Source organism: Cydia amplana, chromosome Z (genome assembly GCF_948474715.1).
Source record: "Cydia amplana chromosome Z, ilCydAmpl1.1, whole genome shotgun sequence".
NCBI classification, from domain to species: domain Eukaryota; kingdom Metazoa; phylum Arthropoda; class Insecta; order Lepidoptera; family Tortricidae; genus Cydia; species Cydia amplana.
In genome coordinates, this window is record NC_086096.1 from 19,522,222 (window position 1) to 19,539,655 (window position 17,434).

Consider the following 17,434-nt stretch of genomic DNA (forward strand, 5'->3'; position numbering starts at 1 on the left):
GATGAACGAGGAAGCGAAGACCACGCCGATCAACGGGAACCACGGCATCTCAGTAGATCCAGGGAGTCTCCTTCCTTTGTTAATGAACGAGGAAGCGGGGACCACGCCGATCGACGGGAACCTCGGCGTCGCAGTAGATCCAGGGAACCACTACGACGCTATGACCGATCCAGAGAACCATCGCGACTACGAGGCAGATCCAGGGAGTCCCCTCGGCATCAGCGGTCTTCAGCCACAGAGGACACCTCACGTGATTTTTTGTCTCACTTTACAAAGCTGTTAGACAACCTTGGATCCTCTCGTAAAAGCAATAAGGAAACTTTTTCAAATATTAATGTAGTGCCAGAATTTGATCTTTCATTGAAGAACCAAACAATTAAGAACTGGTTAACAAAGGTTAATGAATGCGCCGAGTTATACGAATGGTCAGAACGTCAAACGATACATTATGCATTACCAAAGTTGGTAGGCGTTGCAAAAAAGTGGTACGAAGGTCTACCAACTTTGTTATATTCATGGTCCGAGTGGCAAGCCAAACTTAAATCTGCTTTCCCTTCGGAAGAAAATTATGGTCAAATGTTGACGGACATGTTGGCCAAGCGGGCTAGGTTTGGAGAGTCACTCGAAGAATATTATTATGAAAAAGTTGCCTTATTAAATCGTTGCGGCATAGTAGGGAAAAGAGCGGTTGAATGCATCCTATTTGGTATAGACGACAGGTCGGTGCGCCTTGGTGCGGAGGCAGCACAATTCACAGATACAGACAAGCTTTTGGCGTATTTACGAAATGTTAAAACAGGGCCTGTTAGAAACTTTAATAATTCAAATAAAAAGACTCGAGAGCTAAAGTCTAATACTACTGTAGGTTCTACAAACAAGGTTAATACTAATATCCGTTGTTATAATTGCAAAGAAGATGGGCACCCCTTGTCAAGGTGTCCTAAACCTATAAAAAAATGCAGTAAATGCTCTTTAGTTGGTCATACCGACTCTGAATGTTTTCGCCCCGGGCCAAATGATAAAAAAGATAAATCGGTGATGATGATTGGACAATCGCAGATTAATAAAAGGTCAAATAAATGTGTACAACAAATTCTCGTAAATGGACAAGATACAACATGCTTTATAGATCTTGGGAGTGAATTAACCCTAGTTCGAAATAGTGATGCTAAACGGTTATTTGGCAAGTTGGACGATGAAGTTAGTAGAATGGTAGGATTTGGAGGTGCGGTTGTTGAATCTTTAGGTTCATGTATGGCTAACGTACAGATCCAGAATGTAAGCGCTTATGTAGAATGTATGATTGTAACAGATCATCTTATTAAGTACCCTTTGTTAATCGGTCAGACCTTCACCGAACAACCTCACATTCAAATAGTAAAAACTAATAAAGAGTTGATTTTTACAAGCTATTATGAAGCTGATGAGTTAGTTCAAAAGTTAGTGAAATCTAGCGATGTCACTATCAAAGGGGTAGATTTGTTAGAGGTAAAAGGTGATTCGGAATTGACAGGAAGCGTATATGCCCGTAACAATTACCGAGGGCAACCTGGTAGGGAATACCAGATTGAAGAAGGTATATACGCTATTAAGAATGGGGTAGGTCATGTATTTGTGACTCCGTTAAGCAAAAATCCCATTACATTTAAGAAAAACGAACTGATCGCAAGAGTAGAAATAGTCATAGATTCCCCTAATCTTAGCGAAATTAATAGAATCGAAATTAAGGAATCACTCGAACCCTTCACGTTGGAACAATTAAATGTCGGCAACATTCCCGAGTCACAAAAAGTACGTTTATTGGATTTGGTTAATTCTTACAGAGATTGTTTCGCAACATCGTTGAATGAATTAGGCTGTACAGAAGTAGAGAAGATTTACATTGATTTGAGCGATGATCAACCGGTAGTATATAGACCGTATAGGCTCTCGCAGAAAGAAAGAGAAGAGGTACAATGTATGGTAGACGAATTGAGTGCCAATGGAATAGTTAGGGAATCCAGTTCACAGTATGCTAGCCCGATCATATTAGTTCGAAAGAAAACGGGTGATAAACGCCTTTGCGTGGATTATTGGGCATTAAATAGAAAAACCATTAAACAGCATTACCCTCTTCCATGTATGGAGGACCAAATGAATAGACTGTCGGGTCATTCTTTTTACACCACGTTGGACCTAGCTAGCGGCTACTATCAAATTGAGCTAGCGGAAGAAGCGAAACCAAAGACTGCGTTCATAACACCAGATGGCCAATGGGAATTCAATAGAATGCCCTGTGGCCTAGCCAACGCGCCTGCAGTGTTTCAAAGAACTGTGAACAAGGCTTTGGGTTCGCTTCGTTTTAATACGGCTGTAGCCTACATGGACGACGTTTTAGTACCTTCGGCTACGGTTGAGGAGGGTTTAACAAAGCTAGAGTTGATTTTCAAGAGATTAAGGGAGTTCAATTTAACTTTAAAACCAAGTAAATGCTTTTTCTTTCAAACATCTGTTGATTTCCTCGGATTTCAAGTGACGGCTGAAGGTATCAAACCGGGCAACAAAAAGATACAGGCAGTACAATCTTTTCCGTTACCTAAGAATGTACATAACGTGCGCCAATTCATTGGTTTGGCAAGTTTTTTTAGGAAGTTTATTAAAAACTTCGCAATTATAGCAAAACCACTAACGAGCTTGTTAAAGAATAATGCACCCTGGGTTTGGAGTCGTGAACAGGACGAGGCGTTTAATGAATTAAAAGAAAGACTGGTTTCTCGGCCTATTTTAGCACTGTACAATCCGTTGCTAAAGACTGAGCTGCATACCGATGCAAGTAAGTGGGGTGTTGGGGGCATATTACTTCAGAAGCAATATAACGGAGATTTAAAGCCTGTGGCATACTTCAGCCGCCAAACGTCATCTGTTGAACAGCATTTTTCGTCATACGAATTGGAAACCTTGGCGGTTGTATCGTCTTTAGTAAAGTTCAGACTTTATCTCATTGGTATGCCGTTCACTATAGTAACGGATTGTAATTCACTCAGGGCTACTTTCATGAAGAGGGACATGATTCCTAGGGTTGCTCGTTGGTGGAGTTTGATACAGGAGTTTGATTGCGAAGTAAAATACAAATCCGGTCAGAAGATGTGTCACGTAGACGCATTGAGCCGAAACCCGATTGCTAGTTCATCTGATGACACCCCGTTAACGGATCCAGAGTAGATATGAGCGCCGCGCCGGCGCGCCGCCGCCGCCGACAAAATTTTCGCGCCGCCGCCGCCGACGCTGCGCTATCGGCGTGGCATCGGCGTGACCTTGGTAGTTACTACTACTTTCGGAATCAGTTAATATATTTTTAATCGAGTTGAGATCATTAACGGCGCCACTTCAAACAGTTTATAGGCATTCACAAGGTATTTTAGGCCCATATAATTCAAAAATATCGAAGGCAAATGCAAACTTATCTGTCTAGTAACCGCGCTACTAGTCTTGGGGAAACGAAATGATTTAATATCAATTTTAACATCAATATGCTTGTAATAAACATACTGATTTCCTTCCATTTTATTGTGGAACGTTCCACATTACAATTTATAGATTGTATATAATATACACTACACATATGTCAATCACAATTAAAAAATTAACTGTGATCAACTCTGGCTAACGTGAGACTCGAACCCACATCTTTGGATTACCGATTAACCGATCCAATGCTTAACTAATTTTGCCAGCTAACCATCCGTCATTTACCGCGAATTTAACCATTGCAAGCATGGTTAAAAGTCTTTAAAAGGCATAAAAGGGGCTTAATTTTGAGATATTAAGCGTTTCCACGTCCAAATGTCCAGCCGTTGGCTTCGCACGGAAGGGCGTCGGAATCCGGTCTCAATTAAACTTGGCCACTGTTTAAATTTCAAGCTTTGCTCTCTCGCAGCTCAATCTTTGGCCTTGCATCGCTCGCATGGAATTAAGCCGCTATCTGAACCTGCAAGTTTTTGGCCCTGTTTGGAGCTCAACTTTCGGCCTGTTTTAAAACGCTTGAGCATTGGTCCTTATCCGATCTTAGCTCCATTGCAGCTCGGCCTTTGGCGTCGCACGAATGCGCCCGCAGGAAAGCTCCAGATCTTTAACACTATGGCTTCAGTCTTTATCGGCCTGCGCCCTCGCTCTGCTCTCTTACAGCTCGGCCTTGCACAGAAGCGCGCCGCAATCGGCGCTCCAGGCGTTCGGCCGTCAGCCAAGCTTACACTTGGCGTTCGATTCTTAGCTGTATGCTTACCTGCAGCTCATCCTCTGGCCTCGCATTGGGAGGCGTCGAAATCAAGTCTTCGGTGTTACATGGAGCTCGGCGTTGGGCCTCACTTTTTGACATAAATCGGTTTTGTTGAATCGATATTGGTTAATGACGGAGCTCGATTTTCTTTGGACTGTCGACAAGACGTTTCCCTGATACAGTCATTTCACAATTTTTAACTTAGCTCAAAAGATAAGGGCCTCGCTAAGATCTTACGGCCAGAGCCTCACCAAGATTAAGACCGCCTCTGATGCCGCGCGATACCGCTTATCCACAGTTTATACGATATCATTTTTTTTCGTACCATTATTCAATAAATTATCATTGAAAATAAAAAATGCATTTATTTCATAACTTTCCTACAGCAAAAACATGTTTTTTCGGTAAAATTTTGGTTTGAATTCTTTTTTCATTCATCGAAGGTATTTCAAGGCCACGCCGCCGATTCGCCGCCGCCGCCGACCAATTTTGACCGGCGCGCCGCCGCCGGCTAACTGCCTATCGGCGCTCATATCTAATCCAGAGTTACCAACTGTTTTTGCAATTTCTGACGATTGGTTAAAAACGGTACAATCTGGTGATAGTGAAATTGAAAGAATAAAAAATATATTACAAGACCCCAAAATTAATGATGTAGTAGACATAAAGAATAACTTTTGCATAAAAAACAATTGTGTGTATAGGATGACTGAGGATGGTAACAAATGGTTGGTACCTAAAGGAGTACGATGGCATGTGTTGAAAGCGTGCCATCATGAGATTGGACATTTTTCCGTATAGAAGACGTTAGAAAAAATTAAAGAAACTTATTGGTTTCCTGGCATGAATAAGTTCACAAGGAAATATGTCCAATCTTGTTTGGAGTGCGCTCATAGCAAAACGCCATCGGGAAAGAAGTCGGGCTATTTACACCCGATACCTAAGGTTGCTCAACCTTTTCATACTTTACACGCCGTCCATTTGGGGCCATTTAATGCGAGTAAACGTAAAAATAAATATCTGCTGGTGATTATAGACTCTTACAGCAAGTTTATAATTTTAAAAGCTGTAAAGAGTACGAAGTCGTTTACAACTATAAAAGCGTTTAAAGAATACTTTGCTATGTTTGGCTGCCCCACAAGATTAATTACCGACAGGTATTCTTCCTTCACGGGTAAGAAATTAGCCAATTTCTTAAAAAGTGTAGGGGTGAAACATATAATGAACGCGGTTGCCACGGGCCAACGGCCAAGTGGAGAGGTACAATCGCACGATTTTAGATTCTTTGACCGCAATGAACCATGGACGGGATGAGGACGATTGGGGTAGTAAAGTTTTGGATGTCCAATGGGGATTAAACAATACAAAAAATAAAGGTATAGGTCGTACACCGGCGGAAGTATTATTCGGGTTCAATCTGACAAGCATGGCAGAGGGCAAATTGCGGTCAACGATAAATAATGATCAAGAGCAAAATGTTGCTACAAATAAACTTACAGAAATTAGGGCTGACGTTGATAGACACAGAGTTAGCACAACAAAAACAGAAAACCCGATTTGATAAAACTAGATGCGAACCACGAAAATTTAAAATAGGAGATTTGGTTAGAGTAGAGAGGTCCGTTTTATGTCCGGGAAAGAGTAAGAAGCTAATGCCAAAATGTTTGGGTCCGTACAAAATCGTTGGGGTGATGAGTAATGACAGATATTCGGTAGAAGATACTCAGATTACTAGGCGTAAAGGAAAGGCTATCTATAGGGGTGTATATCCTGTAGAAAAGATACACCCATGGTTACATTTCAAAAGGTCAGAAGACGATACGAGCGCTGAAGAGATGGAAGAGGATGATGTTAATAATAGCAACACAACAATAAATATAGCGAATGATGGATTAGAGGTAGATGACATTCAGGAATCAGGATCCAAGGGAACATAGTGTAAAAAGAAATATTAATATATATACATGTAAGCAGCTGTAAAATGAGATAAAAATCACGTAAATAGTATAATGGATGGAAGGATAATTGGATATAAATTAAAATGTTTATTGGAAGGATGTTAATCTTTTTTTTTGTCAGAGAGATACTGGAAGGATGTTAACCTTTTTATTTCAGAGGGATGACGAAAGGAAGGATGTTAATTATTTTCAGAGGGATGATAGAAGGATGTTAATCTTTTGTTTTCTTAGAAAGGATGATTAAATATTATGTGATGAGATATCGATGTAATTGATGGTATTTGCTAATAACGTCATTTACTAATAAAGTATGGAAGGATATTGGCTAGTAATATAACAAAAATTGGGTATTTTGAATGAATAGAAAAATAAAGAAGATTTTTGTATATAGTAGTAAAGGAACTGGAAGATAAATTAATACCTGAGGTTATTAAATCAATTAATGTAAATAAAAAAAGAGGATTCGCTGTTGAAACTTAGTAAGAGTTGAAAAGATATTGTATAATTAGTCAAATAAATTATATAATAGGTTAAACAATTAATGATTAAATATGAGATGCTAATGTTTCCCGAATCAAGAATCAATCATTATTGATTGGTACATTTTGTCACACGTGGGGGGGCTTACACGAGGTCGTGACATGATTTGTCAGGATGGACGAATCTGTAAGCTACTGGTTATTAATAGTCATATTTTGACTAAACGAAACTCGAGTGGAATCCCCTAGTGTGAAAATATGGAACCAAAATATTGTTCTATGTTTAAATATATTGTATAAACATATTAAATAACGAATCCAATTAATTAAAAATAATAGTCGTTCTAATTTAGAAATATTCAATGTATAAATACAATAGTTAATATTGCTAATGAAAATAAAGTAATGTCACTGACTTGGGATTGGTTACCAGTTCCGGTTCGCGCTCTTTTATTGAACAGAGTGGGAGGGTTGAGTTGTTAAAAACTGGTCACCGATACCAGGTCCGATTCATTCTGTGCTTGAATTTCAAGGTGTGAACAAGTGTTTCAAATATAGTTGCTAAAGTGAAAACTGTGGTTTGAATTAATTGATTGACCTATCTACTCCAGTCCAGTCTAGTGCAAGCGTGAAATTAGGTGTGTGTGGTAATGAGTTTACATTAGAAAGTAGGGTACGCCGAGTCGAATCAGATCCGTTAGTATCTGAAATATTGCGTTGATCTCAGCACTAATATTTCACCGTACGTCTGTTTTCTTAGCCTGCGACGTCAGGCGTAAGAAATAATATAAAATTATTATTTTAAACATCAACAGATTTTTAGTCTGAACCGATTCGCCTCGATCTACCCTAGGTACTTGACAAATTAAATACGATGGTAACGGAACAACATCTCTGAATTGTTACTTTGTCTTATATATATTTTTTAATAATCTAATACCTTTAAACGAGCAATTCTTGTTTATTTATTTATTTATATATTTCGGGGATCTCGAAAACGGCTCTAACGATTTCGATGAAATTTGCTATACGGGAGTTTTTGGGGGCGAAAAATCGATCTAGCTAGGTCTTATCTCTGGGAAAACGCGCATTTTCGAGTTTTTATATGTTTTCCGAGCGAAGCTCGGTCACCCAGATATTAATATATTATTGCAGAGACTGGGAAGTAGCAATTCGTGAATGAGATTCGATTATCGACAAAGAAGACGTATCCATAAATTGCTATTCCTACAAGAGTGCACTATTTCGTTTAAAAATAAAAACACGTATTTTTTGAGTAAGTTGTGATATTTATTAGGTATGTTGAATTATAAAAAAATACATGTTCCGATTATAAATATGGAATAAAATATCCGGCAAACGGCCCCCACATTGAGACAACCGTTAGGTAGTGCTCTTCTCCAAAGTTTACTACCGCTCCGCTCGGCCTCATTCTAAAAATTCTAACAGTCCCCGTTCGGTTTGGTATCAATTTCGGATAAATCAATAACGTAGAATTCATTTTTGGTATAAAATTGGGACCCCGTAATATCCGGTGTAGCTTTTCCGGCATACCAATTTTCCATCCACAGTAGGTCTAATCTCGCAGGTATTAAGATCCTTAAAAAAGCCTCTAATGCGACAAGCTGCGAGATCGCGTGTGGGGCTAGGAATTCTTGGCTAGCTTGACCGACTCCAAATTTGCCACCCAGACTCAAACGACAAAGAGCTTGCGATACAATAGTCTCGATTGCCACCCGGTATTCCGGTAGACCGACTTGGTCACCACGGCCTTTCCTGCTCTTCAGGCGTCAGCTTCCCGTCTCGCTACGCCGCCCTCGACGATATCCTCAGAAGGGCTCTCGACAGCGTTAACATCCTCGCAGCTCTGGAGCCTCATATTGTGCGGAACGACAGCAAGCGCTCAGACGGGACGCCCTTAGAGGATGGGCCGTGCGCTGGTGCGGGGCGGCTGACAACCGAGAGCGCCTTAAAGCCAATAAACATAGCTGAATCGACGCCAACACGGATTTCCATTTTCGAATTTAAACTGTTGTGAGACATACTTACAGACAATATTGAATAAATTTATGGTTTAGACTCACTTGTTTTAAGTCACTCGCGACATGTTTCGGAGAGCCTAGGTCTCCTTTTAGCACTAACAGTGCGTAACAGTGAACGCCACTATCCTATTTACATCAGTTACGTTTTATTTTATTATGGATTATTAAACACTCGTTTACTCTTTTTAGATAGGTACTTAGTCCGGTAATATTTTTAGATTGTTTACCTGTTCCTTCATTGATCAAAATTATTTACTCTAAAAAATAAAGGAACATAATATTTTAGAAAGTGCAATTGAAATTTTGAAGAGTCGCAGTGCATAAATACCGTACCAAAAAGCTTGAAAAAATAACTCTCCCTTTGTAGGTACCTCGTTAACCACATGTTTGGAAGGTACCTACGGAAAAGATTCTATTGAAGCAACCTCAAAAGTAATTAATGTGAAGACTGGTAACTCAAAGCACACAATGAATTAGTAGGTCCAACGCCAAAGACGGATCTGTCACAGACCACAAAGCAACACAGACCTACGTGCATATACATAAAGTTCAATTTCGGTGACGTGGCGTCCGAGTCCCAGCTTTTGTGTTTGACACGAAAAGGTTAGGTTAGGTTAACTTTAGACCGTTATAATACGAGGGTCATGCCAAAAAAAAATAGATTTAATACTCTATGCTCATTTGTTTGATACTGGCATGTTATAAGTACACCATCGGAAAGGCTGGTTATAAACAATGATCGGAATAGGTAGTGCCATTTGGGGTGAATGACCTCAAACATTGTACTTAACATGGATAAGGCTCGGGATTCCAAGACTCTTATTTTTTCACGAATATATTTCTTGGCATGTCTTTAATTGAACTACAGTAGAATCCGTTTTTAATGACATCGAAGGGGAGTTTCAAACACGTCATACTAAGCGGATGTCATAATATAAAACATAGTTGTACAACTTCTTATTTTTGTTAAGTTTTCCAAATTAATCCTAAATTCCTTTATGAGAGATGAGTTTTATTAAACTTGTAACAAATATCAACTTGTGACTGAAACTCAAAACTAATATACCTACCTACCTTACACGCCACAAACGCACCCAACGTCTTCGCAGGGAAAGATGTGGGGACGGCCACGAAAACCAGCGAAGTGTCAGTATAAGGGCCATGTTATTTAAAGTTGTCCCCTACACTTTTTTTAAATTTGTTAATTTCTATGTTATTTCTACTCAGAATTACGAGCTCTTTCTATCTTATTAGTGTCCCAAGGTTTTTTCCCACTTTGTATATAGGTATTTGTATAGGTCACGGAATGCAAAGATCGAAAAATGTATGGAAATTATGGGACACTTTTTTTCTCCTATTAGGATCAAAAGAGCTCATGATACAGAAATCCAAATTGAAAAAAAAGTGTTGAGACAACTTTCAATAAAATCGCCCATAACCGGCCATAATTTCATGGAAATAGGATTTTTAGGTAGCGATTTGTCACTATAAGCGAAGTCATCTTATCCGAATTTGTCACAAAGAATTGTATATGAAAACCAAACTTCGCACAGTAATTACGTCATAGTAAGCGGTTGGTTAGGTATATCCATACTAAGCTTACGCACCGAAGCTGGGACCAGCGACAGTAGTATGCATGCAGTTTGTGACGTTTGTTTGTGAACCACGTGTCGCGCGACAAAATATGGTGAGTGTTGTTTATTTATTAAATTATTATTTACTTTTTTAGAATCTGTTACTGCATTTTATGCTGTGATTAATGAACAATACGTTTGATATTAAGATTGTGAATTTAGTTTAGACGTGATAAGAATAGGTTGTTTGTTTTGAATAATATAATACCTATGCCACGAATTAGTGAAGTCTTGATAACTGCAGTAAAAGAATACCTTATTAACCCTATTACTATCCCTTACATATGTAGGTAGGTATGTAAAAGTTGATTAGTGTTTAAGTAGCATGACTACTGTATCGATCTTGGTAAATTTTTTTCAAGATCGCTGGTTGAAGTGATAATTTCATAATTATGTAGAGAAAGAGAGTTGATTAAAATTTAATTATTTCATATTTTTTGACAAAGTTGATTTATGTTAAAGTAGCATGAATGCTGTGATTTCTCTTGCAATGTTTGACTTTGTCACACGAGCTATTATTCTAAAGCTTTGTTTAAAGATCTCTGATTACAGTGATAATACTATAATTTATGTAAAAGTTGACTTATGTTTAAGCTGTGATTTATCTTGCAATTGACTTTGTCCAGGTATTATATTAATTAGGTAACTTTGTTTAAAAGTTTAAAGACTTGATTTTATTTGGTTTAAAATTTCATAATTTACCTCTAATTATATCTATTTTCATTAAAAATAAACGTTTTTTATTTTGTTTAACAAAAAAAGTAACTGTTCTCATAAGAAATCCTTGCAATAACCTTTTCACCTCAGCAGCTCGAACAAGGGTACTTTGATTCTTAAAAACAGTGAGCAAAATACGATTTTGCTCACTGAGTGAGACAAAATGACATTCAAGTGACCTTTATAGTCAAATGTCATTTAACATGCGGGGTCTAATAAAAGTTCGAAATACTTGGGTTCTATTATCTCTGTCCCTTTCACACTGTTAGCAAAAAGAAACAGACAAAAAAAAAGTTAAAACGACATTCAACAGTATATTCACAGTTTATAATAGACCCCCGAAAAACTTCAGACCGCATCGTTCCAAACCAAGTACGAGTATGAATTCTTATTAATTAATTAATAAAAATAAAGTTTAAGATTTGATAAAAACTGATAAAATACTATATTTTAGGTATTTTATTGTACAATTTAAATAACGAATTCAAAAAATAGATCATCATGCAAAATTAATTATTTTACTTTTAAGAATTTCTACCATAGTTGACAAATAGTACGTATCCGCAATTCGGACCGTATCTTACAAAGATTTTTTTTACAAAAAAAAGTTGTCGATTGAAGTTTCAGTTAATGTTTGTTATTTCTATATTATTTTACTGGAATTTATTATTACGTTTTGTTTTTGTGTTCCATTGTGGTAATTAAACTTAATTGTTTGTATATCTTAAAAAACATGAGTGCAGGTATTAAGTGATGAAGAAGGATTACTTTTTTCAAGTTGTCTAATAGGTATGTTCTCACTGCGCTGAGGTGAAAAATGTTGTGTACTACACGAGATCAAAGTTATTTACATCTCGTGCGCTTTTGAGTCCCTTACTACGCTCAAGATTCTAAATTAGATTCACTCGCTACGCTCGTGAATCTATTATAGTATCTTTCGCTTGCACGGGACTCAAAATAAGCACTCGAAGAAATATCAAACTTTGATCACTTGTTGTACAAATAACTATTTCCTTACGATTTGTACAGTAATTTTGAATATTTTGATACGTCTTCAAAAATTTCGGTTTCGGTTTCGGCCGAAATCAGAAAAAAACCGAATATCGTTTTCCCATCTGCGGTAAGGTCTGCCTCTTTTCTTTTTCCCGTCTTTGGGGTACCAGGTTGTAACAATTTTTGACCATTTTTGTCCTGGCTCTCTGAGCATGTGTCCAGTCCATTTCCATTTAAGGCTATCTGTTACATAGGATACATCCATTAATTTTGTGTTTTTTCTTATGGTGCTTAGTATTATTTTGTCTTTCTTTTTGATGTTGAGAATACTTCAACGGAAAGGCTGGTTATTCAGGTATAAATAAAAAAATAGAACACTCGGTTAACTTGAGTCATATTTTTTTAAATATTTTTATTTCTACATGAATCTGGCGGGAATCCGCCGCGACGATGGAGCTCACTCGACGTGTGTCGAATTGAATTGGTCTGCTCGCTCCCACTGACACGACTGTACCGTTTTTTCAAGACAGTGTTCTTCAATTACATACTCTATGACCCTGTTTTTGCATGAGTTTAGACATCACATCACAGAGAGATTTTATATATATTTGGGAGAACTCCATTTTTCACCAATGCTGTAAATAGCATTTTCATTTTGCTGTGCTTGATACACAAACATGTGTCGCGATTTATAACATTTGGCGATAGCCAAAATGTTATCAGCCAAAATTTCAATAAACACCATCGTCACCTACTACTATGAATAAAATTATTAAAGCTCTCGCGATGAAAAGTTTGTTTATGTTTTATCTTATCTCTTTATTTACTCTTTTTTTCTGTTATTTGTTTTTTTTTTAGTTGTTTCTAACATTGTAATTATTTTTACAGAAGGAGTGTGTGGTAAAAGAACTTACAAACTTGGAACTTCCGAAAGAAGTCATTCAAGACCTATGTATGTGCAAGATATGTATATGCAAGTGCTTTGTAAGGCATAGTTATGCCGATAACGAAATCCCATCAAAAATATTACATGTAAAAAGATGTAAGTCTCGTAACGCAATTTTTCTACTACAAAAAAGTTTTGAGATGTTATGTGAAACCAAGTCGGTTATTTTAGTCAGTGCCAGGAGGTGTTAAACCGTATCCATAAGATATCTTTAATTTTTAATACGTATATGACTTGGCCATTAGTGCCAGTCAGGTGGAACGATAAAATGTTACCACTGACATGCACTTTCGTGTTTGTCGGGCAAGTATTGAATGAAAAATTGCGGATATATAAAATTTTTGATTACTTTTGCCAGGCAGAGTAAAATGATACCAAATAGTACCAATAATATTTTAAATTACACAATCAAATAGCGGTTTCGGAACGGAAAATAACGCAATGTTCAGATTCCGTCTCAACAAATTTTAATAATTTTAAAAGGGTGCGTTAGTTTTTAAAATAATATGTTTTAATAACATAATAGCACATATATCAGTCTATATATATTTTGACGTCGTAAAGTTTTTATACGAATAGTTTTTGAAAAATAAAATACTTTAGAAGTTCAGCATTCGAGTTGGGACAGCAAAAAACATGACGTTTTTTTACCACAAAATATTTATTATTTAATGTATTATTATACAACATGACTAAATGAGTACACTAAATAACTAAAAACTAAATGTGGATTTGATTTAAAAAAATCTTGATTAAATTGAGCCCTATAAATATGCAAAACATTATATCAAAAGTATGGGACAACCCGAAAACACTGTGTACAACTTTGAATAAAATCAGATCCGTAAAGGGGGTTAATGTTTAAAGATCCTATTTTGAATTTCGTATTAATAGATTTGATATTTCTATAACAATTACATAAGTATATTTAAAAAAATGGTGCCAAACGAAAAGGAGACTTAAGTCTGAAATTTTGTTATATGAACTTATTTTTGGCATCATATTTGGCTCGTTTTACGGCTGAAAATTTCATATACATACATTATTTAAGGCACCTAGAGAGAGTACATTATACTGGTAGCTGTCATATGTTTATGTATTTGTTACAGTATATGAAAAATTCATTTTCTTCGATACATGTTTTTGTAACTTTAAATTGTATCTTTATTTTTGGTATCGACTCTACCAAAACATTTTAAATTTGACAATTGTTTACTTAGTACCTAACTGACAAGCATACATAGTAAAATCTATGCACGAAGGAAACCGCTATGTTCCTGTAGCGCAACTAAAGGAAACTGGTTGAGATCGTAAATATCGATTGGCAGGAAATGTGCGAGTAACGACCCATAGCGGACCATGATTTATGAGATATTTATATGGTTCGTCACATCAATTACCGTAACATGTTGGGAAATTAGTGATTCTTCAGGTGGACATATAAGAGGCAAAGTAAGTACATTGAAATTATACCTACAAAGTACAACATTAAGACGAAAGTGGAGGACCCGCGCGAAATCGCCTTTTCATACAAACGTAGTCCTCATTTTTCTTTCTGGATTTTAACATTATTGAAAATATTTTGACACAATATGTTGTATATCAAAATGTAGGGGCATAACTATGGTTAATATCATCAAATTATGTTTAAATATTTTCCATAATGTCAATATCCAGAGAGGAAAATTGGGACTACGTCTGTATGGAGAAGCGACCGTCCCCTTTCCTCTTAATTGATGTTGTTCAATAAACCAATACATATTTCTCATCTTCATTTTAAAGAGGAAAATATAAAGCTGTATAAACATTTTATATTCATTCCTAGATTCCTACAATACGAAACAAGCTTAAAGAAGAAGCTTTGCCCACGATTGACCATCAGGGAAAAATGATTGGACACTTAATAACCACTCACTCACTCACGATAGGACGCAAGCGGGGTAGAGGAAAATCCAGACGCAGCTTTTTAGAGCAAGTGAATGAAAAAAGTAGGGGTCGTGTCGTATCAAAAAGTCAAAGAGCTGGCGCAAGATAGGGAAAGGTGGAAAATACTCCACCGACAAGAGTAAATAACTCTTAAGTTAATGATGATTAATACTACATACTTAAATAATAAAGATTAAAAAAAAATATATAGTAGTTAAGGTTTCTAAAACAATGGAAAAAGAAAAAAAAGTCATCGATGTATCGCGTCACTTATTTGCGTTAACAGTTATGCACCCGCAACGCACGGCGACACTCCATTAGCAAAGCTATGTCACGATAAGTGTCCCTTCTCGGTAAAATCACAGAAATGGTTAGGCGGCCGATTCGAAACTTAAATTCCATTGTTATTTTTAATGCACGACCTTGATACGACTCCCTGTACATTTCCTGCGTACAAATAAGCGCGAGCGATCATATCATACCCATATCAAAACCGCAACAGATTTAATAAAAACTGCATATCGCTCTTGGTATTTGTCTTCAGAGAACAAGCAACATAATACGTATAGGTACCTACATTATTGTTTATTAATTTACTAAGACGAACGTGGTGGACGTGCGCGCAAAATCGTGTTGTGACACTACAGTGGACATAATGAGTTCGTGTTGTTCATCGCTACAAGTGTTGGGTAACCCAATCCAAGCTGTAGAAAAGCTGTTCTCTTAGCAGAGAAGTATACACACATAATCGTTTTTTTTACAGTCAGCATCAAAATTTAAAGTAGCCGAGCGGTTAAGACTATGCGTCAAAATTATATACCATTCTATAACACCTTAACAAAAAGAGATATGTAGAACAATTAGACTGTAACAAATGCTTTTGAACGCGAACTGTAAAGATTGATCTGTATTTAAAAATTACTTTCAGGGTGGCTGATACTATTGTCGCGTTGTTTCATCAGTTACTTTTGATGCTGACTGTACGCTAGCGGTACAAAAAGGTAACAGGCAAAAAGAGTTACTCTTGCATTAATTATGTTAGTATGGATTAATTGGTACTGACACTACAATTATGAAAGTTTGCTTGAGCCTTAAAATTGATTTAAACATATACTTGAAGGTGATGTATGTAAAATATAAAAACCGAAGTGTGAAACCATTTTCAATCAATAACAATTGAAAAGCAATATTGTATTCATTAAAAATAAATAATGAGTTTTGATATTTGATCGTATAAAATTGGTTGTCGTTCAAGAAAAAAAAACTAGGTAGGTACTTAAACGAAAGGAATGAATGAATAAAATCGGGATTAAATGCGAACTAATCAGTCAATCAGGTAATCCATCAATTCGCTGCAACTATTGGTTATCATAAAGGTCCTGTTTGCAGTTGACATACACTTATTCATAAAGATTTGATTGAATACAGTCAGCAGCAATAGTTGCTAAGCGGGCGAGGTGTTTAAAATGATCTTGACGCGACTTTATTGTTAAGAGAATAAGAGCGCATCAAGGTAATTTTGGATACCTCGCCCGCTTAGCAACTTCTGCTGCTGACTGTACCACCAAAACTCAAAATAGGAATCTAAAGTAAGAGTCAGCGATTCAAACGATTTCTTACCAATATTTTCACTGAACGAGCGATGTGGCAATCTCAGTCTTAAATACACACAAGCACACTTAATTTACTAAAAGTATATAGATACACAGTAACTCACACTCAGCACGAAATTCGGTTATATCGTATACGTCGGCAAGGTAAAAATGGCAAAAAATTGAAAATAAATACTTTAAAAACAACAGTGTCCATTTTGGCTTGCAGAATATCAACTGATTATTGAGTTTCACAGGAGCTTCTGATTATGAAAATGGTTTTTCAGCTCGAGTAGAAAGGGCGCGGTTACGCGGTGCGGCAGGGCGCGCCGCTTCACTGGCGGCGTTTGACGGGGTGTTGTTTCTGCGCATGCCTGCTCGCGCAACCCCGTCTGAAAAGAGATGAAAATGGCGCGTTCCGATTGTTTCCACGATCCACGGTGGATGCCGAAGAGTGACGAATATTCTCAGCTGTGACGCAGGCCTCGTTAACGGTTTCTCGGGAATGTCGTGCAGAACGATAAATTGTATCTAAGAAATGCTGTTATTGTTTCATTGCTTGATACAGGAATATTAATAATGCTTACACAAAGTAGGTACGCATAGTACCTACCTATTTCGGTAATCAAATTGGTACTGTTCAACTTCTTCGACTTCAACATTTATTCAGCAAATAGGCCACAAGGGCACTTTTACACGTCAACATTGAATTTACATAAAAGCAAAATAATAATAATTATACATCAACAATTATTAAATACAACTACAACTACCAAATCAAACTAACGTAATACAATTACATAGAGATGTATAAGGTCTCTTAATGTCGAATTACATAAAAAAACTATAATAATAATATTAAAATAAAAACAAAACAGATACATGGAAAAAA

The 17,434-nt window shown here is 36.8% G+C and overlaps 1 protein-coding gene across 1 annotated transcript in view; it reads right to left on the reverse strand.

Moving 5' to 3' along the window:
• LOC134660799 (neuroligin-4, Y-linked-like) overlaps positions 1 to 17,127 on the reverse strand; it is a 113,815-nt gene extending 96,688 nt beyond the window's left edge. Inside the window, exon 1 of the mRNA XM_063516595.1 lies at positions 16,571 to 17,127. The gene's annotated coding sequence lies outside the window, so the exon portion shown is untranslated. The remainder of the gene's footprint in view (positions 1 to 16,570) is intronic.
• Positions 17,128 to 17,434: the final 307 nt, after the last annotated feature.